Genomic DNA, 27,171 nt, shown 5'->3' on the forward strand with positions numbered 1-27,171 from the left:
CATTTTAGACTATGGCACAATTATGAAACTAAACACTTAACTAAACAGCTGAATGTAATGACTGAATAGTTTGTAATCATATTCATAAAGTATGTATCTGCAATTTGCACAAGTTTATCTGAAAAGTTTATCTGCTTTATGCAAGTACTGTATATGTAAGATTGTGCCTAAATAAGACCATTTAGGATCTTACTTTCAGGCAATAATCTTGGCCTCAAAATTTAAATGATCAAATCCTGAAAACTGATGTTTCAACAAAATGTGAATACTGTATAGGTAATTATAATTAAAAAACTGTGTGAACACATTCTTCACAAACTTTCTAGAAACACATACTACAATTGAAATTCACAAATGTTTGGGGATTGATTACATCCCTATGGTATTCGAATTTCTTCAGGTGTGCATGAGATTGGTCTTAAGAAAGAAGCTGACAAATCATAGTAACTTTCAGTTTTTATGTTATATAAATTATCAAAAGTGTTAAATGACTAAAGCATACCAGCTGGTATATGTATTATAGTAGTTTTTATTAAAGTTAAGGCTAATTTGTAATTTTAAACAAATTATTTTGTGGTAGGGCTTCCAAATTTGGAATCATTGCTGTTTGTTAATGTAAATGGGGATCTGTTGGATAACTGAATTACCTTGCATTGAGATTGTCTGAAAATAAGATTTTATGATATCTATCTCCATACACAAAATACATATTAGTGAGTAATTTTAATGAAACTTTGTAAGCAAAACTAAATATGGAAGTTGTTACTGTATATGATCAAAGCAGTATGTACAGAATTCTGTGGAGTTCATTTAGCATATATTAGCGCTCTCTCTGTTTCTCTAATTCTTATGCCAGAAATGTTAGAGAAGGAAGAAGAAAAAAGGCAACCAGAGCATGTGCTGTCTATGATATTAATTATATTCAGTACAATGGTTGATTTGTTCCTTAGAATATTGCCTCATTTCTATTGTTTGAAGTGCACAAGAAACATAATCTTAAGAAATATGAAGCCTTGAAAATTAATCTGTAAATGGAAGCACGTTTTGTGTAAATAAATGAAATATTCGCTGAAACATAAATTGTGAACCTTATATCCAAGGAAGAATGCTTAGGAATAGAATTCCTAATTACAGAATTCATCAAAATAATGTTTCAAACATGTTCTTACTAAATAAATGCACATGTACACCTAGCGATAGTTCAATTAGTTCTGTTCCAATACTAAACATTGCAGTGGGAATGTTAAAACAAAATATTTTTTATTTTAAAGTAGCTAATTGCATTGATGATATGTAATTTGTAAGATTTATATCCATATATTTCTAAAAGTGAAATCACAAACGTCTTGAACATGCATCACTATTCTACTAACCTTAATATTTTAGAAATTATCATTCCATATATCCATTCTATTATTCCACTTTTGATAAAATCAATACAATATTTTATTTTATTAATTAGCTTTGTTCATTAGCATAACAATTTAAACATTTTAATTGTGCATATTACCTTATTTAAATAGATACGTACTCTCTTTATATCTAGCTGAATAAAATCAGCGTTTCCCCTTTTTTCAGTTTTTAAAATTATCCGTATATTATTAGTGATAGGAAAACACTGCACTGCACTTGTTCTAATTATTATGTTTTATAATTCAAATCTATTGGACTTTTGTTTCTGCCTACTTTTTATTTCTAATGCTCTAATGCATGTTCCTAAGTCAGTGCTGTAAAACTATTTCAGTTATTTTCAGTAGACTCCATTAAATACGCATAGTTTTAAGAAAGCAACTGAGTATCCAGTGTTGAATACACTTACCTGGGAGTAAATTCCATTGAACTCAATAGAACTGGCTCCTGAGGAGACATATATTGAGTTGACTGTCAGGAATGAAATAATATACTTTTTGTCTTCTGTTTGCTCTCACATCTAACTCCTTGTGTTTCTCCTGCTCTTTTTACTTAATTTAGAGCTGATGCATATGGTCCTGAGGTTTGAAATGTGTGCCCATCTATGTAGAAGGGAGTAGTTCAATGCAGAGAATGTAGGTGAAATTAGAACTCTTGCAATACATTGGGGCTGCTTTTGTTAATTTAGTGGAGATCACTGGAAAATCTCATTATGATCTATCATGTCTAGTTAAGGGTCTGGCATCTGTTAGTATGTAGTGTGAATTTTTGACATGTTAGATTTGTATCAGCTTCTTCAGACTCAACATGTCAAATCTTGTTTGTTGGTTGTTTGGTAGCTATTTTATTTATCTTTGTTTTGTAAAGATATGTTTATAAAGTCAAGATCCAGAATGTTATTCATCCGTTTATGCTTTTCATATAATATTCAATAAAGTTCCAATTGGAAACAGATATGCTCAAGAGGAAGCACAACTAAAATAAATGTTTTGATAAAAATGTGCATCCACAAAGTAGCATTTATATATTTTAATATTTTTAATTATCCTACTTTAAACAAAAAATGGCTTGAGTAATATTGTGTATAGTGCTATATCCTCTCGATCAGGATATAAATAGACATATTTTCTTTGATGGAACCTTCAAAATAAGTTCAATCTCTATGTTAAAGTGGTTTTTAAAAATGATATTAAGACTCCTGTTTTAGCCAGTTTCTGTTTTTAACATGATGTGTTTGAATACTGATGACTGTGTAAAATAAAAACTAGAATACAGTACCTTCAAATATAGTTTAGATCATAAATATCTAACTCTTTTAATGTTTGTGAGTTAAATTAGTAGCTTTTAACTGCAACATGATGCATAAGACAGGCATTTATTTTATAGCCCCTCCCTGGTACAGAGCTGAGGGATCAGGTCTGGTGGCTCAGCTGTTAATTCTCTGTCTCCCCCCTTTCCTCCCTCCCTCTGACTCTCCCTCTCCCTTCCTCCCCCCCTCCCCCCCCTCTGGTATGTAATGTTTATTAGTGGATGGTCCTTTGACATATTCATGAAAATAGCCAATGGTTAGCAGCAACCACAGTTAGGAAGCATTAGTACGAATCAGGCTTTTTGGTCTCTTTTTATATTGTACTTTATGGATCTCCATTTATTGTGTTATCTAATTATTATACTTGATTTTCTATCTTGATAGTAAATGATCATAATCACAATTCCATTTTAAACTTATATGAAGAAATTTGCACAATACTATTTTTGCATTTCAGTGCAGAACAGTTCAATAAGGATGTTGTTATAGAAAAATTTACTAGCAACAAATTTGTGATATGCCAAATGCCCATGTATATTACTTTCTTAATTTAATTTAATTTTTTTAATTGGGCATATGGCTTTCCATTAAAATCACAGCTTTCTTAAACTTGTTTCAAAGGTAAACAAAGAAGCACTAATGTTAAGATTGAGCCTATTGCTGTCTGTAGTGTTGCTAAACAGATATTTCAAAATTAATGCACCATTTAACATGAGTCATAAAAATCCACTCTAATTATTCTAAATAATATTGTATATCAAAGGTATAAGTTTTATTGCCTGAGAGTCTATTGTACTGTTGAAAATAAGAGAAAGAAAAGTCACTGTCAATAATTTTAACGTTTTTCTGAACAGAATCACCAGTATGAGGGCAGTTGACTTTGTACTGACAACAGTTTAAGTAATGTACATTTCTATAATATTCTAGAAAATTATATATAGTAACCCACGACCCTCAGCTTTTTTGTAAATGACAGTTGTAATCTAATACACATATACCATCAAAAAACTGGGTGCATTATGTTCTTTTGACAAAAAAGCTATCTTGCTTCTAAGGCATGAGTATAATTTTCAAAATAGCCTCTGAGCATATCCCCCTCCATGATCAGCAGAAATTAAAAGTTATTATTCAGAAAATACCAAACAGAAATGATTAATCTTTCATTATAGAAATCATGAGACACTCAGTGTTTTAAAAATTGAAGTACCTTACTTGTGAAGGTACTCCTATTCCAGGAAGTGAAAACAATGTGGGTTTAGTAACACACCATGTTAAGAAACAAGACACAAGAGTATTATTCCAGGAGTACTTGAGTACTGTTCAAGGACTGCTGTAAATATAGGGCAGGAAAGTAATTAAATGTTTTATGACTGTTGGACTAAATGGTCACCCTAAGGGTGTGAACTCAAAAATAAATTGATTTTTATTGGTGATATATTTTTCAAAGCAAAAATGAATGAAGATTCCATAGGTCTGAGGTAAAAGAATCTATCATAACCAGAAACTGAGAGTAATTTTATCTCTTGTAGAAAACTCGATATGTTTCTCACTTATTTATTTTCTTGGACTAAGTAGAAAAGATTATTTGGAGCAATTTTCTTCACTGTGAAGAAATTAAAATTTTGAAATGCTAGGTATAGATTCATTTTGAGTTACATACCTTTAGAAGTAGAAGTAACAGTAATGATGATGATGATAATCCATCATCATCATCATCATAGTTTGTCACACAGTCAGCCACATTCAGACTGGATTTGGCATTTTTGTCCACATGATTATATTATTACATGTGGTCTTAAACCATGAAACCATTAGGGGGAGACAACATGGAAAATTATATTTCTGAAATGCATGTTGATTAAATAAATGAAATAAATAAAGGAGAAATAAAAATAAATAGAACCAAATTATTTTCTTTGTTAAAAAAGTTATTGGGTACGTGCTAACTATTTAATTCAGATGAAACTTTTATAAAGCTTGCTAATAGAAACACACAAGTTTGAACATTCCTAATTTATTTATTTGTATCTCATCTTTTTTTAAGGAGTTCAGAATATTATTTGGATTTTCCAAAAGATAATGCAGTTTGGCCCACCAATCTCCCAACTTTAAAGTAGGCTTCATAATTCAAGAAATTAACAAAGATTTGGAGTGACTTCCCCCTATTTAAACTTTGAATTCCAGTCATCACAGTGTTGGGATTTAATGAGATATGAAATATATGCAGTTCTGGAGTAGTTAGTTGTTCAGCATCAGATACATTCAGAATTGGATAGAAATGTACATTTATACATTTGGTCATGATTTTGGCAATCACAATTGCAGCATTGTTCACACGTGATATGTCTGCACAGAATTTGCTCTTCGAAATAGATGAATCCCAAGACTGATTATATCTTTAAAAAAGCTTTTGCATTAGTAACGTGTTATTTAACAGCAACAAGTTATATTTGTATCAAAAGGAATTATACCCAGGGGCTATAGTGTTCATATATTGATATTGATGTATATTTAAAAATAAAACACTAATAGAACACTAAAAAAAACCCAAGAAGTTATTTAACAAAAAAGAAAACAGTTGGTTAGCAGAAGGCATGCAAATTATAAAGCTAGTAGCAAGAATTACTTTGAAATATCTGGTTTTTTAATCTTTGATACATTGAACCAATATGCATATGTGGGGGTTTGTTTTGGTAAACTTGCTCCTATATTACTTTCATAAATATTTCATTTAGTAAAAATAATATGAGAGTTTCGTCCCCCCCCCCAAAAAAACCCCCCATAGTTATTTTCCCCCATTTAAAGATTTAAAGGCTTTAGCCACTCCTGGTGAACCTTTTTTGGCTTGGGTGCCAAAAAGGTGTGTGCATGCGTGATAGGGTGTTTGTGTGTGCACACACCCATAATGCAATGCCCTCCCCCACATGCGCACAATCGCCACTGTCCCCACACATGCACACACATATACGTTTTGCCCTCCCACGCATGCACACAGGCTTCTCTGAAGCCTCCAGACTTCCAGTTGGCCTGTTGGGCAGTTTTTCATCATTCCCAGGGTTCATGAAAGCCTCCTGAAGCTTGGGGATGGCAAAAATCAGCCCAACAGGCCAATCGGGAGTTTGGAAACGAACTTCCTGTTTGCCCACTAGGCCATTTTTTGCCATTCCCAGGCTTCAGAAGGCTTTCATGAAGCCAGGGGAGAGTGAGAACAGCTGAAAAGAAGGCGGAAGATCAGCTGGCCAGCGCACACATGCATGCTGGAGCTGACATAGGCCAATGCCACTTGTGCTCTCAGATATATCTCCACGTGCCACAGGTTTGCTACCACTGACTTAAGCAATACCTTTATTACACAGCCTTGTTTAGTTTAGTTGGCGTTGTTTAGTTTGTAATCCAGTTATTTGTTATCGTTATCATTTTGTGTCTGCTAGAAAGATATACACATACATCCAAAAGCAATAGGATTGAATTGCAGTCATATATGTGAGGTTTCACAGCTTCCATCCCTGTTTTTTAAAAAAATAGATCACTTAAATGTTTCTGTATATTGCCAAAAATATGGATATTTCTAGATGTGTAGTCATTCTTTTCTTCTAGAACAGTGTTTCCCAACCTTGGCCACTTGAAGATATTTGGACTTCAACTCCCAGAATTCCCCAGCTAGCATTCGCCGCCTGGAGAATTCTGGGAGTTGAAGTCCAGATATCTTCAAGTGGCCAAGTTTGGGAAACACTGCTCTAGAACCATTCCTCTTTGTGTCTGTACTTTCAGTTAGGACTGGAATCACAATCTTTTCTCTGTAGCTCTCCCTTTTAAACTCAGGATCAGTATATTTGACAGTATATATGTTTTGATGCTCCTCTCAACATACAAGCTCAATACCTAATTATAACATTCCCCAGAAAGAGAATGCTCTATGAAGCAATGAACTGTTGAGTATGCAGTAAGGGGAATGACAGGGCATTTTCAAATGTCCAAATCAGTGAGTTTTCTTAAAAATAAAGCTAGTTTTGCTTTTCAGCAGAATATTTATATATCTTGACCCCATGATATCCTACCTTCAGAAATAAAATGGAGAAGAGATGTAAGTAATCAGGAAAAGAAATGGATTTACATAAAGGTGAAATGGTACAAACATGAATCAAAAATGGCATCACCATAGGCACATGAGCCCTGCTTTTCCTTTTACCATGCTGATTTATTCTCATCCTTTGCTAATAGCTGCAGTAACTAAAGGGGTAAGTTAATGCTACAACCAAAGAGAATGAAAGTTCGGGAAGGAAGTTATATTGGCACAACTGCCAATGAGGATAGCAGAGTTTTGGCTGTAATTCTAGAGAGCCAGGACAGAGTTGATTCAGACAACTACATTTGTTATGGCAATGGGTCTGAAGTAGAGTAATGGCTAATGTTTCAGGGGGAGAAAGCATTCTCTTTTTTTTCAAATAAAGTTTATTAAATAACAAAAGATAAATGGGGAGGAGGGTACATAAAGTCAAAGGTGTATGGGAACATGGGAATATTGTTACATAGTATTACATATCGATGTTGTATATCTTAAACTGTACAAAAATGTTTTTGCCATTAAAATGTGTATCTTATTACTCTATTTATATTTCATAACATATGCATTAAGATATATATACATTCTAGCTGATAAAGTGTAAATAAAAGTGATTTATGGAAAAGAAAGGAAGCGAAAATAAGTTTAAAGTTAGACAAGGTGATTGGGGGAAGGAGAGATATAAATAGAAAGGGGTTGGGTAAGTGGGGGTGGGAAGGGTAGATCTGCATAACTCTCAGACGTTTTCAGGAGATACGACAAAGTATAGTAGTAAAATAGTGGGTGTATATGTAAAATATAATAAATGTATAGTTGTATATGTATAGTATAAAGCATTCTTAATCATGACTGCATAAGCAAGCCTGACTACGTGTGCATTATTAATAATCTGTTAGGCTTATTGTGAAGTGATAGCAATGGTGTAGAAGTAGGGCAGCAATCTAATTGGCGACTGTTGTTGGGTGGGTTTTTTTAGCTTGGCATGTAATAAAATGTGAGTGGTGTTAATGAATTATTCATACATTTACATCCTATATTTACTAATACTTTTCTCAGTGTGGATTCTATGTGCAGGTCAGGGTTTATTTTCCTGATTGTTTCAAGCCAGGTAAAAGGGTGCAGAGTTGGCTAGATATCAAGGAGAACATTCCTATGCTATAAACTTAAATCCAGTATATGATCCTGTAACATCTTGAACTTAATACAAGTTCAGTGCTGTGATAATGAAGTTTGAAATGTCCTAGCATTTGTCTATGTGATACATCTAGGAATGGTTGGACCTAGGAATATGTCCCGTCCCCCGCCCCCCCCTCTTGTGCCTTTAATAGAGACAGGAACAGGAAAGGATAAGAACAAGTAGTTTTTCCTATCTCTTAATACCTGGAAAAACTTGATATACTAACATTCAGTATGCCAGATTTCCATTAAAGACTTGATGTACAATGGTGGTAAGTTTCCCTTTTAGAAACTTCCATTCTATGAGATACAGTGATACCTCGTCTTACAAACCCCTCATCATACAAACTATTCGAGATACAAACCTGGGGTTTAAGATTTTTCTGCCTCTTCTTCCAAACTATTTTGACCTTACAAACCCAAGCCGCCGCCACTGGGATGCCCCGCCTCCAGACTTCTGTTGCCAGCAAAGCGCCTGTTTTTGCACTGCTGGGATTCCCCTGCTGGGATTCCCCTGCAGCATCACAAAAACACGGAAATCCGGAGGTGGGGTTTCCCATGGAGGGGAGCCTCAGGGGAATCCCAGCAGTGCAAAAACGGGCGCTTCGGCTGGCAAAAGGGGTGAGTTTTGGGCTTGCACACATTAATCACTTTTCCATTGATTCCTATGGGAAAAATTGTTTCGTCTTACAAACTTTTCACCTTGCAAACCTCATCCCGGAACCAATTAAGTTTGTAAGACGAGGTATCACTGTACTTTCGAATTGGGTATAACTAACTAGCTGTGATTAACATAGCAATCCTTGGGCCATTACTAGCAGTTCAACTCAGAAATGAAGTTGGCATTCACCATAGTGTCAGTAGCAATGCATTCAGCTCTTTTTACAGCATACTGCTTTTTATAGACAATTATCTATGAGCAACTGCTGGTCAGGAATGACAGTGATAATTCAGCTATCCATATGTCTATGACAAATATTTTTGGTCAGTAGCTTTAGATCTAGTACTAAAAGAGGTTGCTCTTATTCCTCAAAGTGAACATTAAAACATTTTGTATAATCTCACATAGGGAATGCCACAGGCATGCTATATGCATGCCCTTTGCCTGGCTTTTTCACATGTAGGACTTTGTTCATTATTTGTGAACCCCAGTGGAAAAAATATTACTGATTTATGTAGGTGTTATTTTTCAAGTACTGTACACAGCATGTGAATATTTAAGAGTTTGTGCTGAAGTGGCTGTGGGGTTGTGAAGCACCACAACTGTAGGGTGGGAATGAAGGTTAGCCTTTTCTTTGGAGTTTTGATCTTCTATCTTGCATGATAAAGATGATTCACACAGGTTTTTGGAGAAAGTCCTCCATTTATGCTTGGGAAATCATTGACCAAATATAAAAAGTAGATGGGAAGAAAATATTTATGAAGGAAGTTTTATGCCGATTGTATAAAGAGAATGGAAACATGACTTTCTGGTAAAATTCCTTTTCTCAGGTGGCATGATGTTAATGATAATGTTTCTATGGAATCTCTTCTGCTCTAGGGATTCTATCCAATACCTTATTTGGGTCTGTGCAAATATCTAGTTTAGAGAAGAGCTAAACTGCAATTTATGCCAGCATGGCTTGCCATTGTTTGAGAACAGACTAAGCAAAAAATAATGTAAGTATTTTCATAGCCTTTCTCCAGTATAGTGTAGGCATTTGATGATGTTTAAAATTAGAAGTTGATGTTCTATATTCTTGAAGATGTCAAATTAAATTGTTTTATAGAAAATCTAAATTTCTGTGAATTGGACACAATTTTATTGTTTAGATTATATTCATATTTAATTTACTAAAATAGTTAATAAAATATATTTTAATGAGTGAAATAGATTATGTAGTTTGTTTAGATTACTTTAGATTATTTCTAAAGTAAAATTATTGCATTGTTTCATTTTAATTAACTATAATGAAATGACTGCCACTGTTATTGAGGATTGATTGTGATACCAGAGAGTAAATGTGTTTCATAGCAGCAATGTCTGTCTGTTTCTGTCTGTCTACTTCTTGAATATAGACCTATTAAGTCTTCTAGCATATTTCTTTATTCCTCTTGTTTTCTTTCCATTAACCAAGAGTATTCTTTATCTTTGGTTCTTGAATTAAAGAATACACATTTGATATGAGCTTTTGAATTTGGTTCTTCCCGGGAGTGGATGATTAAAAAAAGAAAATCAAGATGGCAATTGTGACAGTAGGGTCAAAGCCCACCCATTTTGTGTGTGTATCAACATTGTGCATGCACGCACACACACATCACACATCACACTGAGGACAGTGCTTCAGTCATGCAACTGCAATTACTATGTTGACTTTGACTTTCTTCTTCTCCTCCCCACCATGGAAGCTGCTGGGTGTGATTCTCTTTTCTTTTTTAAATATTGCAAATCAGTGATATAGTGAAGGAATGTGGACAGTATTCAAAATGTATGTTCACTTCAGATTTATAAACTACCATATAGTTTAAATTTTATATGATGTTGCTAGATCAGTGTATTGCCTTCTGCCAAATATAAATACATGTTTTTTGAGTGACTGAAGATGAAACTAAAATAGCCAGCTATCAATACATTTTGAATGCAAAATTAAGAAACAGTGCAGACCATTTCCTTGAAATATGTTGCCAGTTTATCTTTCTGACTAATATGTTAATGTAGTTCCTTTAAAATATATTTAAACATGGTATTTAGAAAGAGAAGAGGAAATATACTACGGGCATTGTTTGTTGTCTAGACTTTTTATTAGGTAATTCTGGAGAGAAACCTCTTTTGTTTCTATTTTAAAATAACAGTGTGAAGAAGGTTGGTCAAATATGAAATGGTGTATTAATATGGTACATGATTTTTGCAGTGACACCTTTTTATATAAGGGTATGTGATGAAAAATATCCAAAATGTCTGGGATTAGAAGTGCAGAGTTATATGATAATGGTATGAATTTTAAATTAGATAGGCCTGTTGCATTATAGCTAAGCAAATGACTTATGATCTTTCAATGCATTATTCCCAAGGAGAAGTAATAATTTGACACTGGTTTCAAATTCTGATGCCTACTTCTCCCTCACAGATAATATATTGTTAAAAAGGAAAAAAAAACCACCCCAGCATTATATTGTACATGTTGGAGTGATATGTCCCTCATTTTATAGCTGAAAAGTCCTTAAAGGGGGTTAAAAGAAGCAGACTTACATGTTATATACCAGACAAAGTATTTCAGAATTGGAAGACTTGTTTAACCATTTCAGATAGATAAAATTTTGTTTAAGCCTCTCTCCCCCCCACCTCTGTCTCCCTCCGGTGTGTGTGTGTTGTTGTTGTTGTTGACATGTATAAAAAATTAATAAAAGTGCTAAACAGGTTTTCAGTACAGTCCTCTTGTTTACTATGCAAATGAAGTTATTTTATTAATATAATTTTAATGATCATAGGTAAACATCCTATCAGATACAGTCATTCCCCATTCTGCAGCTTTAAACTGATAAAAATCTTAAGAATTCTATGCTTAAAATGCCTTGAGAATACAGTTCCCAAGTGGGTGGTTTGTTTTATCTAAAAGCAGGGCAGGATATTACACTGTGGAGTAGCCTAGCAGTTCTAGCAAAGCATAACAAATGTCTAACTTACAGTTGAAAAAACTGACGGGTGCTGACATCATTGGGTGGATTTCATAATTATAAGTATGTTTATATATTTCAATTTCTAACATTTTCTGCAATTAAAAAAAATAACCCACAAGCGTCACAGTCTGATATGTATTCCTTATTAGGTTAGCTTAGTCAAGAACAGAAAGAAATGTGTGTATTCCCTACGTGTTTCAGGTAGAGACTTCCATATCCAATGGAACTGAAAGGAAGAAAAATAGTATACAGTAATCCCTCGCTACTTCATGGTTCATCTTTTGCGGATTCGCGATGTCATGGGTTTTCAAAGGGGGCGTAAATCCATTAAATCCATTAAATTTTTTAAATCCATTAAAAGTTCATAAAATTCTTCTGCAGTACTACTGTACTCTATTAAAGAAACTGGTAGGATATCACATGTAGTTCCAGCTGAGAAACATTATAGAATGACTGTTTAATGCAAAGGGTGGGTTTTAAAAGTCCAAATACTTGTTAAATACATAAAAAATATCTTTCCTCTACTTCGCGGAAATTCGTTTTTCACGGGTGGTCTTGGAACGCATCCCCAGCGAAAAACGAGGGATCACTGTAATACCTATATGAAAGTAGGCAGAGATAATCATCTTGGATTGATTGTGTTGGCAATAAATGTTCTGTAGGAGCAATCTAAAGGCATAAAGGAAGGTGTAATTAAAGGCTCTGATTAGCTTCCACAGGATGGAGTTATTTCTCTGCTCTACTTAATTTTTTTTAACGTATCTTCAAAATAAATAAACAAGGAGCTGGCATGATGCAAAGCAAAGCACCAGCATCATTTATTTACAATAATACCACTGGGACCTCTATGGGCTATGTAGAAAATCTTAGATAGAAATGTTGAGAGACTGCAGCCCACTGCTTCATTTAGAAATGTGCCTATCTCTTCAGAAAAACAAGCAAAGAAACAGTACAAAACTCAACTAGGTGATAGTGAACAACTTGAAAACAGACAGAAATCTCACCTGTTTGTCATCTAGTGCAGGGATGTTTTGTGTTTATCCCTATGGCAACCATTTTGCAAGATTGCCTGTGACATATGATCAAAATTCCCAAAGGGCTAACCATCCTGTCTTATAAGAGATTTGTAAATATGTGTCAAACCAGAATCAAAGGTTTGAAAAAGAGAGAGAAGATAGAATGGGAGCAATTTCACCTATATGGCTTAACAGACAGATGCAACAAAAATTGGACAGTATTCGAAGGGTAATATTTGTGGGGTTTGCCTGCTTTTCAGTGTTGAAAAAAAATCCCTAAATAGGAAACAAGTAAAAGCAATTCAAAATAAACTTAAAAATAGGTAAACACAATTCAATAAAACACTTTGAAAGTAACATGCTTAAAACTGTAAGTAGCTTAAATGCAGGCAATTAGCAAATCAAATCAGAAACAATATCAGATCGCTTTCAGATATTGCCTTGAATTTGGCATTAGCAATATTTTTTGAAAAAAGAGAAAGAAAAAAGAAAAAGTATTTTTTGCAAAACACAAGCCTGGGCCAAACTTGGAAAATTGCATAATCTTTCCAGCAAAATAACATTTTAATAATGTTTTAATAATTGAAAATATTTCACTGAGAGATACACATATGTTTTGTATTACTGTACTTTATTCTTTATCCTGAATATTTATATATTTTTTACTTACTTTGCTCATATTAAGGGTTTTCTTGAACTTAGTTGATTAAAAATGCTATTCTCTATGTTCTACATTTTAATTAATAATAGTTACTGTTTCAGCCTTTCAGTGTTTTAAATTATTTTTGTAAAAAGATAATATTTCCCACATATTGACATTATTATTTAATATATTATATGAATGTTTACACTATTCAAAGAAAATATTCTTATGATTTATAATAAAATTGAAATAATCAGCATTGAAACTGAAAATTATAGAGGTAATGATGAACTGTGAAAGAATATAATATCTTTTTTTTTAATCGTAACTTTTTGTGATTTTTGAACTGAACACTTGAATATTGTATGTGTAACTTAAAATGTTAAATAAAAAATGCAGAGCTTATTTTATCAATAGTATTGCAGTTTACAGGACTGTACAATAGTGCAAAGACAAAATTTGTGTATTGTTTATGTTTTATTCTATGGAATGCTAATTTATTTCATGGTGTACAGTGATCCCTCGAGTATCGCGAGGGTCACGTTCCAAGACCCCTCGCGATACTCAATTTTTTGCGATATAGTGGTGCGGAAGTAAAAACACCATCTGCGCATGCGCGCCCTTTTTCCATGGCCGCACATGCGCAGATGGTGGAGTTTGCGTGGGCGGCGGGGAAGACCCAGGGAAGGTTTCTTCGGCCGCCCAGCAGCTGATCTGCTCGGCAGCGCGGCAGCAGCGAGGAGCCGAAGATCGGGGTTTCCCCGCCGCCCATGCAAAGGGGAAACCCCGATCTTCGGCTCCTCGCTGCTGCCGCGCTGCCGAGCAGATCAGCTGCTGGGCGGCCGAAGAAACCTTCCCTGGGTCTTCCCCACCGCCCACGCAAAGGGGAAACCCCGATCTTCGGCTCCTCGCTGCTGCCCGCCCGCCCGCCGCTCGCCCGCCCGCCCGCCGCTCGAGAGCAAGAGGGGGAGAGATAGAGAAAGAGAGAGAAGGAAAGAAAGAGATGAGAGAGGGAGGAAGAGAGTGTGAGAGAGGAAGAAGCAAGATAGAGAAAGAGAGAGAGAAAGAAAGATTAGAAAGGAAGAGAGTGACATCATCGGGTGGGAAAAATCGCGATATAGCGTTTCGCGAAGATCGAGATCGCGAAAATTGAGGGATCACTGTATTTGTGTCAGATTTCTTCTGTAAGATTTATTTGCACTCAAGGCATTATTGTATTATTTGATGACCAATATATGCAAAAGTTATATGGAATATAACATTCTCCTAAAGTTGTGTTACTGTAACTTCAACAATCTGAACAATCCTAAAATGACACAAAACAGATAAAGAAAACCTTTTTCATGTATATTCAAGTGGCTGTCCCCTTTTTCCAGCCTCAATGTGCTATTCACACATTGCATATCACAATTATGTATTTTAACTATAAAAAACATGTTTCATTATTTTAACATTGGACAGCTAGATAGCAAAAATGAAATCTGTATTATGAAGGATTATTTTGCTCTTTTCTTACTTAACTATATAATTATCTCCTAAGCACTTGCAACCAAGCGTCTAAGCAATTATTTGAGATTCATGCTACATGTACAAACGGATATAAGTGAAGTTTTTAAAAATCCAAAAATTAGGCCAAATGTAGTCACTATGAAGTCTGTAGTCAGAAGGACTATAATATACATAGTATACTTGATCACAAACCAATAAACAATGCTTTGCAATGTCAGTTCTGAAACTATAACTCGTTACTACTGTACATCTCAAATCCTGACTTGGATAACATACCATATTTTTTGGAGTATAAAACACACCAGAGTATAAGATGTACCTTAGTTTTGGGGGAGGAAAACAAGGGGAAAAGGCCTTTGCCTCCCAGCAGTTTGCCAAACAGCAAATAGTGCAGATGATATACACTGTTTGTTGTGTATTTCTGTGCATAGAAGTAGCAAAGAATTGGAGAAAGGTACATTATGGCAGTACATTAATGCCAGAAAGTTTTCTTAAATGTAATCACACTAACACCTCCTAATTATTTAAAAAGATCTAATCTAAACATGACTAAGTCAGGTTTTAACTTAGCTGCCTTATCTTAATACTAAACAGGACAATTATATTTCAGACTATACTTGTACAGAGCTGTTAAAATTGATGTGGCTTTCTTGAAGTATACATTATTCTCTCATTTTTAAAAGAAGATACAATAGAACTGGGCCTTATTTTAAAAATCTTCATTTTGTTAAGTTGTCTACAACAATAATAAAGCAGTCTTTAAAAAATAAGCCTAATAATTTGAACATTCTACAGACATTTATAGTTATTGACTTACCTCCTTGCATCCAGATTCAGTAACTGATTGGCATTAGAAAATAAATTCTGCCACTGTCTCTCCCTCCCAATTTGTCTCCTTGCAGCTTAAGTTTCACTTTCATTTTAGCACATGGCTTGAATGCAGCCTCAAATCAGCTGAGGGTCTGGAAGCTGATAATCAATTGCTTGGCTTAACAGTTTCTGCGCTGTTTGCTGCAAGGAGGTAAATTGCTGGGAGGCAGAGGCCAAAGGGTGGGGTTGGCTGGGTGGGTGGCGCTATATTCGGTGCATAAAACATACACAACCCTCTTTTTGGGAATAAAATGGTGCTTCTTATACTCTGAAAAATACGGAACACATGGATTTGACCTAACAGACAACAGAAACAAAGGAAAATGTACTGCTTTTTATGGTGACAAGGAGATTAATTTTAGATGGTGAAATTGAGGAAAGAATATTTTTGAAACCAAGTAGATGCAGGAGATGGAACTACTTTTCAAGGAAATATCTTTTCCCTTGAACAGCTGAATATGGCATTTTCCAAGAATAAAGAAAACTACTAGTCCATAAAGAAAAAAATATAAATATTTATAATTGCACAAGTTTTTTTTATTAAAACTAATCAGTGTGCTACAAAAGTGTTGAAAAAGTTAAGCAGAACATGTAGTTTGATTTAGAATTCAGGAGAATTTATATACTTTTACTGGCATTTTGTTTGATAAGCAAAATTATATGTAATGACTAACTGATTTAGTCATCTTTTGCCCTTTGTGCAATCATGCATTCAGTAAGAGTTTATTATTTTACATTCTTACGTTTTTATGTAGTAGTAGCACTGTTTGGTGAATTATTCAAGTTGTAACCCATTGGAATCTCCCAGGCTCTGATGAAAGCCAAAATTGTAATATAATGTTTAGAGGACATTTCTAAATCTGAATAAATGTATAATCCTGTTCTTATGTTGGAGTAATATCTTTTCTATACAAACTGCATATTTTAAGGAGACTAGATTCACTTTCAAAAGAAAAATATATTTTAAAAACAAATACTATTTTGATCACACCACAGATATTCAATACAACAAGTGGAACAAGACAGCCACTGCTGTGAACGCCGAACCCGGAAGTTCGGCAAAAGTTCAGGTTCGGGAGGCCGCCGAGAAGCACCGCCACCCGGCTGTCACCTTTTGAAACAGCTGGGGGGCTTCTCGGCATTCTCCCAAACGCCGAACCCAGAAGTTTGGCAAAAGTTCAGGTTCGGGAGGCCGTCAAGAAGCACCGCCACCCGGCTGTCACCTTTTGAAACAGCTGGGGGGCTTCTCAGCATTCTCCCAAATGCCGAACCCAGAAGTTCTGCAAAAGTTCGGGTTCAGGGTTCGGGTTCAGGAGGCCGCCGAGAAGCGCCACCGCCTGGCTGTCAACTTTGCAGAAGAGCCGCAGAGCTGTCAGCCGGTTGGGAGGCTCAAAAAGAAGTGGGGAATCCAATAGGGAATTCCATGGGCAGAGATTTGACATCACGGAGACGTCCTTCCTGGCCAGCCAAAACGTGGACTCCGCTCATTCATGCTCTACGTGGGGCTGTCTACCTTGTGGAAGTTTCACATAATTCAGAATGCCGCAGCATGGGCAGTGGTGGGCGTTCTCCAGCATGCCTGTACAGGTCCTGCTTTGCAAGGACCAGTTTGCTTTTGAGTGTGATTCAAAATGCCAGTTATTACCTATGAAACCTTGCAGGGCATAGGTCATGGTTGCTTGAGATACTACTTACCTCCTGTTATGTTGGAACAGCCATATTAATGTAATAGGTTTAGTATATTCTGGGTTGCTTTGACTAAACTCTGCCCTCTATGAGAATTTGGGAAGTTCTTTATTGCAGCACCCGCCTTCTGGAATATGGTTCCCGCCTTCTGGAATATGGTTCATTGCTTTGGACTAGTGTGGTTGGAGCCCTTTGCTGAATATAGTGGTATTCTTTGTTTGTGGTTGCTGACCAGATTTGCCAATTTATTTACTATTTTATGTTCTATTTTATGTTTGAGGTCTTGTTTTTAGGCAAGCTACTCATTGCAGTTGGGTGGTGTCTAAGTCAAATAAATAAATGGCAGGAAGTTAAAAGGAAAAGGAAACATATCTAAACTTAGCATAGATCTGGCCTCCACAAATTCTAAAGGGGAAAAAGGGGCCAATTTGATAATTAGAAACAATGGTTGATACAAAAAATACCTCCCCGGGAGCTGATAAGCTAGTTGAGCATGGCAGTGTTGAAGCCAGGGATTATGGCTGGAGGTGTTGCAGATGTTCACCGGCATGTCTTTCAGAGTAGTGGCAACAAATGTATTGATTTTTAAAAATATGTTCAAGCTTACACTAGTACACATTTCCACATCTTGCTATCCTTGCCAACCATCCTAATTTCCACTGCGTCCATACCTTGGCTTTTAATTCTTTAAACTCTTCTGTTTTTCTTGTACTGCTCATTGGCTGCAATCAACCACAAATCTACTCTACCTACTCTTCTTGACACATACACTGTTTATTCATGTTTTTTGTTTTGCAATTTAATCCTCATTCAATCTCTCCATGTGAGCAAACCATCTCAAGGACTTGACAGACAGTCCACAATCATCCACAACACATTCATTCTTGAATCTATCCTTTATTGTTTTATCATACACATTTTCAACTTCTTTCATCTTTTATGTTCACCATAATATACTCAACTCACATTTTCACATGGCAAGACAGGCAAAGCATACTCTTATTTACAACAAAATGCCTACTGGCCATTGTATTCTTTCTACTAGTTTTGTATCTATTAGAATTTAGCATTTAGCACTTAGAATTATATACTGCTTCATAGCACTTTATAGCCCTCTCTGAGTGGTTTACAGAGTCAGCATATTGTCCCCAACAATCTGGGTCCTCATTTTACTGACTTCAGAAGGATGGAAGGCTGAGTTAACTTTTACTGGTGAGAATCAAACTGCTGGCAGTGGGCAGAATTAGCCTGCAATATTACATTATAACCACTGCACCATCACCGTTCTTATCTATTAAAATTTCTCCATACATTTCCCTATCTTTAGTTATCATTCTAGCTAAATAATGTGCTCTAATATATCTTGTTATATCTCTAATCATTCATTCCATTTTCTGTGTCAAACATATCTACCTAGATTTTTCATTCATTAATTCATTATTGCATTATAAAAGCCACTGATATTTGCTGTGAATAATTCTCATGTATTTTTATTTCTATCATATACTAATCTCACTACATTCAGCAATTAACCATCAACTACATATTCATGCAAAATATTACATGATTTGTTATTATGATGCATATTTTCTAAATCAGAAAATGACTAATAAAATTATTTTATCATATTCAAACGTTTCTCAGTGATTTGCTGAACAGAGAACAATGTCTGATCTCCACACTTTTTTCCTAGGAAATAACTGTATTGCTAACCCTAAATTCTGGTTATTGTCACCTCTCATTACCATGCAATTAAAATTCTGCAAAGCACCTTCTGAAGTATATTTAAACTAATTTCTGATTTTTTGGTATTTGGTCTTACTGTTTATAATAATGGAAAATAGTATTATTTGAACTGCCAGGAACCAGTGCAGAACTCACACTTAAATAAGTTACATGGTTGTTCCAGCAGCAAGCGATATACATAGTTTAACTCCCCCTCCCTGCCTTACTCTACCTATACCAGTGATGGGTTGCTTCCTGTTCAGCCCAGTTCTAAGAATTGGTAGCACCAGGTAGGCTCTGTCTACCCACCCAAGAAGCGCAGAAGCATTTTGTGTGTGTGTGTGCACAAAGTGGTAGTAAAGGGATTTAGAACCCATTACCGATCTATACCAACAGTCATGATTCATCATTCTCGATGCATTTATGTTAGGTCTTTGAGGTAGCCCTGAAAAAAAGCCACATACTTGAGTACTAACTCTGTTATAAGATTACTTTAACAGAATCTTGCAAGACTGAAATAATTTCTTTCCTTCTTAAGAACATAAGAGCCATGCTGAATCAGGCCAAAGCCCATCGAGTCCAGCATTCTGTGTCTCACAGTGGCCCACCAATTGTCCATGGGGATCTTGAGCAGAAAGAGAAGGCAAAACCCTCCCTTTCCCCTGACCCCCAACAAGTGGTACTCAAGGGAATCTTGCCTGCCTCAACCAACATAGAGGCGGCACTTGGACATCCATTTCAATAACCAGTGATACACTTTGCATCCATGAATCTGTCTAATCCTTCCTTGAAGCTATGAACCAACTCTGGGTGAAGAAATATTTCCCTTGATTTGTCCTCACTTTCTTACCTATGAGCTTTATGGAGTGCTGCCTTGTCCTAGTATTGTGTGATAGAGAAAAGAGTTTTTCTCTATACACCTTTTCTATCCCATGCATGATTTTATACACTTTGATCAAGTCATCCCTTAAATGCCGTCTTTCAAGGCTGAAGAGACCAAGGTGTTGCAACCTGGTTTCATAAGGGAGGTGCTCCATTTCCTTGAGCATACTTGTTGCCCTTTTTTGCACCTTTTCCAGTTCCTTTATTCATTCATTCATTCATTCATTCATTCATTCATTCATTCATTCATTCATTCATTCATTCATTCATTCAATTTTTATGCCGCCCTTCTTCTTAGACTCAGGGTGGCTTACAACATGTTAGCAATAGCACTTTTTAACCGAGCCAGCATATTGCCCTCACAATCCGGGTCCTCATTTTACCCACCTCAGAAGGATGGAAGGCTGAGTCAACCTTGAGCCAGTGATGAGATTTGAATTGCTGATCTACAGATTTACTGTCAGCTTCAGTGGCTTGCAATACAGCACTCTACCTGCTGTGCCACCCCAGCTCTTTTGGAATTATATCCTTCTTGAGGTGAGGTGACCAGAACTGTACACAGTACTCCAAGTGTGGTCTGACCATCAATTTGTACAGAGGCAATACAACAATTACTGATTTATTTTTGATTCCCTTCCTAATCATGCCAAGCATGGAATTTGCTTTTTTTACTGCTGCTGCGCACTGGGTTGACATCTTCATTGAGCTGTCCACCAAAATTCCAAGATATCTTTCTTGGGTTGTCTCAGAAAGCTTGGTCCCCATCAGTTGGTAGGTATATTTGTGGTTCTTTGCCTCGATATGCATAACTTTGCACTTGTTTAGGTTAAAATGCATTTGCCACTTTGTTGCCCACTCACTCAATTTCGAGAGATCCTTCTGGAGCTCCTGACAATCAGTTTCACTTTTCACTACCTGGAACAATTTAGTGTCATCAGCCACCTCACTATTTACTTCTACATCCAGATCATTAATGAATAAATTAAAAATTAAAGTCCCAAAACTGAACCTTGGGGTACACCACTTCTCATTTCTTCCCATCCAGAGAATTGTCCATTTATTGCCACCCTTTGCTTCCTACAATTTAGCCAATCCAGGACAAGACCTGTCCTCTAATTCCATGGCTGAAGAGCTTTTTAAGGAGCCTTTGGTGAGGGACATTGTCAAAAGTCTTTTGAAAGTCAAGATATACAATACTTCTTGCCTTTTATTCTGTGGAACTCTAGGTAAGGTTTCTTCTGAAATGCTTTCCTATACTCTCTCCCACTATTTCTATAGACTGAGGTACCTTTTACACAGTGGTTATCCAGTCTCAGGCTCTTCGCATTTTCCCAGGTCATTCTCATATACCATTACAATTTATAACTTCCTTTTCATCAGCTTTTTTCTTGCACTAAACTGATAGCATTTGTTTCAGTTCCTCTCTGGCATTATCATTCCTATTGATTGACTGATTATATGCCTTTAAATCAGTGTCGACACCTAGATACATTTTCTCCACGATGATTGGTCCCTAACCTGGTCTTTTAAGGCTTTCAATGGTGTGCCCATTGTCACTGTGACTGAATCCATCTTCCTTCTTGCTGTTTGTCCTCTTCTCTTTCAAGTTTCCCAGCATTAGAATCTTCTCCAGAAAGCTGCGTCTTAGCACAGTGTGTCTGAAGTATGATCATTTGAACCTGGTCATTTGTACATTGAGATCTCTTGAGGTGTTTTATTCAGTGACTCCTTTATTTGATTTTTTTTTTTGACCATCCATGATATTCTCAGTAGTTTTGTCTAACACCAGAGTTCAAATACCTTTCCTATTATACTTCCTCAAAATCCAGTGTTTGCTTCCATAATGCATCAAGAGGGAATACTACTGCGTGCACTGTTCTAATCTTTGTAAGTTAAATAGATGGTATTTGATTTATGACCATTCATTTAATGTTGTGTCCAATTTTCAACAGCTTCAAAAATGTATCCTATGACCTGTTCTCAAGATTGCAATCATTGCATCATCCCTGTGGTCATGTTATTACAATTCAAGCACTTGACAATTGGCTTTCATTTACAATGGTTGCACACAAACATTTTGCACCATGAATTTTTTTGCTTTCTATTTCAAACAGCTTCCATCTCTGCTTTCCTTTTGTTTACTTTTCATTCATTTTCTCAAAATATTAGTTTGTTTTCCAATACTTTTTCATTGGGACTTTTCAGTTCCTAAAGTAGACCGTTTTCTACAGATCTTAATTACTCAACAGGTTCAGCAAGGAAAGGGCAAAGATATGGTCCAGATATAGCTATCATTCCACTCTACATGTGGGCAGATGATTCTTAATAGTCCTCAACTTACAATCATTCATTTAGTAACTATTTGAAGTTACAGTGGCACAGAAAACAGTGATTTATGACCATGGATGTGTTCCACTTACTTTCCCTATTGGTTCACATTGCATCGGAAGTGCTCGCTTTACTCACGCATGTCCTTACATCACATCAGGAAATGACCCTCTGCACCCTCTGAACATGTGCAGAAGCCTTTGTGTGTGCGCAGTGGGTTCTTTGACAGCTGCTTTCAAGAACCAGTTTCTTAAGGGCATTGCCAGCTGGCCATCACTGCTGGTTTGGTGAGCGGGATAAATTTCTGCCACCAGTTTCGGCAAATCGGTTTGACTACCTATGACTGTTTTTCACACAATTATTGCAGCAAATTGTTGCCCACAATCACATGATCAAAATTTGGATGCTTGGCAACTGGTTCATACTTATGAAGGTTGCAATGTGGTAGTATTCCTTGTGTAGGTCTAAGGTCACATGGTTGGGCATGCCCAGATGTGATATAAAGCCACACATGAATGCTCAGTTCACATTATGCTGTTAGCATAAGTTAGCATGGGTTTTGCTCAGGCTTTGCAAACACGGAACTATGTAGCCTGGAAGGCCTGGGAAAATTCTAGCCTGGGGAAATTCTAGCTTGTAGCAAAATGTAACAGGAGTATGTTTGCTAGCACCTCTTTGCCTACTGCCAAAAGTTCCCTAGAGTTTGCCCTTGCATTTGCAACATTATGAATGCTGTACTGTTAATTGTATATGAATTACCACATCATGTAAACTGCACGTGTACATAGCTAAAAGTTGCATAGAGATAAGATTCCTATAAGAAAGCTGGCTGGAAAATAAGTTGGGGTGGATTGATTCGCTCGTGGTAAATAAAGTTGGCTTCTTTCACTCCTACCATGGTCTCTGCCTATCTTTGAACCCTTCTCTTTCCTACACAATATCCTGGGGTCATGTGATCCACTTTTGTGACTTTTTGACAGGCAGAGTCAATGAGGAATCCAGATTCGCTGAACAACTATATGACTAACTTAAAACTGCAGTGATTCACTTAACAACTATGGCAAGCAAAGTCAAAAAGTGGAGCAAACCTCGTAAAAAATGCCTCATTTAGCAACAGAAATTTGGGGTTCACTTTTTATCATAAGTTGGCGACAACCTGTACCTACCAAAGAGCAGAAATTGATGAATGATGAGTGAGGGATTCCCATAGGACATCTAAAATGGAAATTCAAGAAATTCCAACTATGGTAAACATCACCATAGTCATTTCATTGTAATTTTTTCCTAATTTTTACTGATGAGTGGTATGTAAATCTTGCCATGTGACTAATCCAAACAAGCCATCTAAATTTTGTCCTATTAAATACTTAGTGGATTAAGTCTTATGGAACAATGGCAAATTAGTGGCCACGAGAGGCAAATATAATTTTATATAGACTCACCGAAGTTGATAACAGCTTCTTTGTGACAGATGCATATGTGGAAATGATAACCATAAATTATTAGATAACCAAAGTCTGCATTATTTGAATTTAATTGACTAAATTCAGTCCTCATTTACTAAATGACCTCTAAGCTCCACACCGCTACTCTATTTCCTCCCTTTTATTCTCATTTTCCAGATCTTTGCTGCTATCTTTCATTGGTTCCTCTTTCCAAAATGTTCAGACATCTAAACTACTTCTCACTATCTTCCTTGCGACCAAGATCCGCTCAATTTTCATAGCACCTGCTTACTTCTCAGCATCTATACTTTTTCCTCAAATATTCTTTCTTTTAGTTTCTGTGAAATATTTTCATCCAGTCAGTTTTAACATTCCCTTTTCAGAAAAAAACTCTGATTGTCACAATTTCATAACCTAACTTTCTCTCTCGTATTATATTTGAAGAATTGGTGAAAACTAGATGCCCAGCTAATGGCTGGTACATAGTGATTGTTCTGTCTGAATAAGAAATGTTGGATATACTTGTGGTAATTACATAGAATTACTGCATTACTGTCAATTTATTTATTTCATTGATGTACTGTGCAGTAGCCAAACCCCTTGAGTAATTTACAAAATAGAATTTATAATCTTAAATATAAAAATGTGTCCCGCTGTGATAACTTTGAAGACTGGTAGTGATAAACACTAGAGCTTCTTTGTGTGGAATTGTTAGGAACAGTCAACAACCCAAGTTCATGTACATTTTTTAAAAAAAGACTGAGAATTCTGTTTCTTTCATAATTTACCAAAGTATTTCAAAAGAACCAGGGAAGGGAAGGGTGAAAAACCTCTTACCATAGCTCTTTGGACTGTAAGCTGAGAACCCAAATTCAAGTTAACAGGAAGTTACCACTCAGAGTTTAACATTAAAAATAACTTTACCAGCTGAACTGATATGCAATCAAATGTAAAGGAACAACACTCTACTGCTTGTTGGCAGATATGCCTTTGAGATGGATGTCATTTTGAGAGCTGTCATTCAGTTTAGTTTTTTATTTGTATTCCATGCTGGTTTGCCTAGTGTTTTGGTATTATGGAAAATACAGTGGTTTGTTTTATGTAGAAATCATCACAAGAAAAAATGATGACAATTTTTCTACACAGGTACTCTTTGAATGACTGTAATTTTTGGCTCTGCTGCATGAATGGCAACCATGCTTCCTGCCAACTTAGGAAACATATTGGTAACTTCTGCTACTCTTGCTGCTAAAAGCCAGAATTAAAGCTGAGAAGATTTGTACCACTGGTATTAATCTATAATATGAGTTAGCTGTGTCTAATTTTCCTTTATTTGTCAAGACATAGAGTCTATCCTTAAATTTTGAAAAATCTGATTCAACAAGTAGATTCTCAGTAATGTTAGAATTTGCTGCTGGTCTTGTACATATTGCATAAGTTGTACGATCTCCAAATTTTAATAAATAGTATGGTACCGTATTTTTATCTGTTGTGGTTGGCTCTGGCCCAGCTCCTGCCCCAAGGAATGTGGAGGTGGATGCAGGGGAAACATGAACATGTCATAGGCCTGTTTTATTGCTGACAGAGTCAGGTAGTGCAGTTTCCTCGGACGAAGAAGAAGGTGGGGTGACTTGGAAGAGGGGGGCTTGGCACACAGCCCAGGAAGCCAATCTCCATTATCTTCGGTCGATTCGGATGACAAAGTGTTAGACCCACGCATGCGCAGAATTATGCATCAAAGAGATCAATTGAAGAAATATTACAGGAGATAAGAGAGGCCACTTGTGTTTGGGTGGAGCTCCAGTAATTAGAGCTGCTGTTATAAATATCAGCGTGCTGGCTTGGCCGTTGTGGAAGATTATCTGATTGTTGTTCTTCAGGACTGTGCCTTGCTGTTTCTGGACTTTGTTGATTTTTCATGACTTTGAAACCAAAGCAGAGCAAAGTTTGTGTGTTTCACTTCATGGAAGAAGCGGGGCTGTGACGTTCCTTCACAGCTGCTAGCTAAGTACTTAAGGACTGATTAAGGGGATTGTACAGACTACCAGGTTGTTTTGGGAAGAGTGCTCTTTGCAATACAAAAAGGGTGCTTTGTTTCTTTTGAATTTTTGTGATAAAGAACATTGTTTTTGAACTTTCAAGTGTGTGTGTGTTTGAAATTTGTATCCTTGAATTTTCGGGAGACTCATACCATAGAGCCCGGCAGAACACTTATCTATAATACCTCATATTCAATTCTTAAAGGAATACCGTACTTTTAAAAATATCTGCCTATTTTACTGCCTATTGTAAAAAAGAGAACATTTCTTAACCTGTATGAATATAACAATCTAAAACATTATGTTACATTGTAGTATAGTTGATTTGGTTTTGAAAATATGAATGTTATGAATTCAAAGAATCATCTTAGCTATGAATGTAGAACTATAGCTGAGTATCTCATATCCTACTTAGGAATTTATAATCTGAATCTTGAATGCCCAATAAGTTGTATAGATAATCTAATCAAGCAAATTTTAAAACTTCTACACTATCTTTAGTATTGAGATAATCTGTCCTATTTATACATGTTAATAAACACTTTTAATCTTAGAAGGAGCCATCAGAGCTCATCATCATCACAATCATCAGTTTTTAAGCAAACAACAAAAAATACAGAAAAAGATGTTTCAATACAAAGTTTAAATATTGACCAAACAGCAGCAAAATAGAGTTGACATTTAAGGGGCTGAAGTCGAAATGGCAGGAAGCAGCAGTTAGGGTTACATCTAAGTAGAACTGTTGTATAAACATTGACCAAGTGACTGCCAATCTCAAGCTTGGGGAAAAGCCTAGAATTTAAACCTTATGTAGGGCTCTGTTTCTGTGTTTTGCAGTAAGAAGCTCTTTCCTATATATATGAATTCTATCTTGTTTGCAAACAAGGAGCCTAGCTGGCAATGCCATATCTGTGAGTTTTTGCTGTAAGCTAGTTCCTGAATATAAGCCTGGAGAATCAAGATTTCTTGCTGTGCCTGATGTGGATGCATGTTACAGCTTAGATTTCTGCATGCATATCATCTATACAAACCTTAGTTCATTGTTGCAACTAAACTCATAGTTCATTGCTGAATTTAAGAACTAATTATTTGGTTGAGGGAATTAAATCAATTAAGACAAATCTATCAAGTATTCTACTGTATAAATGGAACCTAAGATTATATGCAGTGTATATCATATTGAACATAATATTTGTAATGAGGTTCTGTACAACTTAAGTACATCTATCTGTCTATACTACTTTTGATAGAATATGTGGCTTTAAGATTTGCTGATCTCATTTCTAATACACAGCATAAAATAGACAAGATAGTGAGGTACCAGAAGTATAGGGCAATCTGGTAGCTGTTCGGAAGATTAAAAAGTTTATAAAATGTTCAAAGCCACTGTAGACTGAAAAGTAAAATGATTCT

At 35.9% G+C, this 27,171-nt stretch overlaps 1 protein-coding gene across 3 annotated transcripts in view; it reads left to right on the top strand.

The window, feature by feature from the left end:
- The window catches only part of MEIS1 (Meis homeobox 1), a 209,718-nt gene that overhangs the window by 14,454 nt on the left and 168,093 nt on the right, over positions 1 to 27,171 (top strand). The window lies entirely within an intron of this gene.

This window comes from Erythrolamprus reginae, chromosome 1 (genome assembly GCF_031021105.1).
Source record: "Erythrolamprus reginae isolate rEryReg1 chromosome 1, rEryReg1.hap1, whole genome shotgun sequence".
In the NCBI taxonomy this organism is placed as follows: Eukaryota; Metazoa; Chordata; class Lepidosauria; order Squamata; family Dipsadidae; genus Erythrolamprus; species Erythrolamprus reginae.